The sequence below is a fragment of the Arachis ipaensis genome, chromosome B5, assembly GCF_059453495.1.
Source record: "Arachis ipaensis isolate K30076 ecotype BB chromosome B5, ASM5945349v1, whole genome shotgun sequence".
NCBI lineage: Eukaryota > Viridiplantae > Streptophyta > Magnoliopsida > Fabales > Fabaceae > Arachis > Arachis ipaensis.
In genome coordinates, this window is record NC_142440.1 from 41,386,645 (window position 1) to 41,388,440 (window position 1,796).

Genomic DNA, 1,796 nt, shown 5'->3' on the forward strand with positions numbered 1-1,796 from the left:
TGGTTCCTCAAAGGGAAACTCCTTTCCGTCCAGAGGACGTCCCATGAGGCTTTTCTCACTGGGATTCATGTCTTCCTCACTCTCTCCAGGTTCAGCCATGTTGGTCATGGTTATGGGCTTGCACTCTCTCTTGGAGTTTTCTTCTGTATTGCTTGGGATAGTACTGGGAGGAGTTTCAGTGATCTTTTTACTCAGCTGACCTACCTGTGCCTCCAGATTTCTAATGGAGGACCTTGTTTCATTCATGAAACTTAGTGTGGTCTTGGATAGATCGGAGACCATGGTTGCCAGGCCAGAATGGCTCTATTCAGAATTCTCTGTCTGTTGTTGAGAAGATGATGGAAAAGGCTTGCTATTGCTAAACCTATTTCTTCCACCATTATTATTGAAGCCTTGTTGAGGCTTTTGTTTATCCTTCCATGAGAAATTTGGATGATTTCTCCATGAAGGATTATCGGTGTTTCCATAGGGTTCTCCCATGTAATTCACCTCTGCCATTGCAGGGTTCTCAGGATCATAAGCTTCTTCTTCAGAAGATGCTTCCTTAGTACTGTTGGATGCAGCTTGCAATCCATTCACACTCTGAAAAATCATATTAACTTGCTGAGTCAATATTTTGTTCTGAGCCAATATGGCATTCAGACTACCAATTTCAAAACTCCCTTCTTCCGAGGTGTTCCATTATTCACAGAATTCCTCTCAGAGGTGTACATGAACTGGTTATTTGTAACTATTTCAATGAGTTCCTGAGCTTCTGCAGGGATTTTTAGATGAAGAGATCCTCCTGCAGAATAGTCCAATGACATTTTTGACAACTCAGACAGACCATCATAGAATATACATATGATGCTCCATTCTGGAAGCATGTCAGTAGGACACCTTTTGATCAGTTGCTTATATCTTTCCCAAGCTTCATAGAGGGATTCTCCTTCCTTCTGTCTGAAGGTTTGGATTTCCACTCTAAGCTTGCTCATCTTTGGTGGTGGAAAGAATTTGGCCAAGAGAGCACTGACCAGCTTATCCCAAGAGTTTAGGCTTTCCTTAGGTTGTGAATCCAACCATGTTCTAGCTCTGTCTCTTACAGCAAAAGGGAAAAGCATAAGCCTGTAGACCTCGGGATCAACTCCATTGGTCTTGACAGTGTCAGAGATTTGCAAGAATTCAGCTAAAAACTGATGCGGATCTTTCATTGAAAGTCCATGAAACTTGCAATTCTGCTGCATTAGAGAAACTAATTGAGGCTTAAGCTCAAAGTTGTTTGCTCCAATAGTAGGAATTGAGATGCTTCTTCCATAGAAGTTAGAAGAGGGTGCAATAAAGTTACCTAGCATCTTCCTTGCATCTCCACCATTGTTATTAGGTTCGGCCATGTCTCCTTATTTTTCAAAAATTTCTGTCAGGTCCTCTCCAGAGAGTTGTGCCTTAGCTTCCTCTTTAGAGTCCTTTCAGGTTCAGGGTCAGCTTCAACAAGAATGTTCTTATCCTTTTTTCTGCTCATATGAAAAAGAAGAGAACAAAAAAGAAGAGGAATCCTCTATGTCACAGTATAGAGATTCCTTTATGTGAGTAGAAGAAGAGAAGAATAGAAAAAGGAGAAGAGAAGAACTCGAACATAGAGGAGAAGAGGGGGTTCGAATTTTGAGTAGAAGAGAAGTGTTAGTAGATAAATAAATAAATAGAAAGAGATGAGAGGGGGAAGAATTCAAAAATTAAATAAAATAAAATAAAAATATTTTTGTTTTTATTTTAAATATTAGTTCTAATTTGAAATTTAAAAATAAAAATAAAATTAAATT

At 39.2% G+C, this 1,796-nt stretch overlaps 1 non-coding gene across 1 annotated transcript; it reads left to right on the top strand.

The window, feature by feature from the left end:
* The first annotated feature begins 860 nt into the window (after positions 1–860).
* LOC148563956 (small nucleolar RNA R71) lies at positions 861–968 on the top strand. The gene has a single exon (XR_015885153.1). It is a non-coding gene; the product is annotated as a small nucleolar RNA R71 (small nucleolar RNA).
* The last annotated feature ends 828 nt before the right edge of the window (positions 969–1,796 follow it).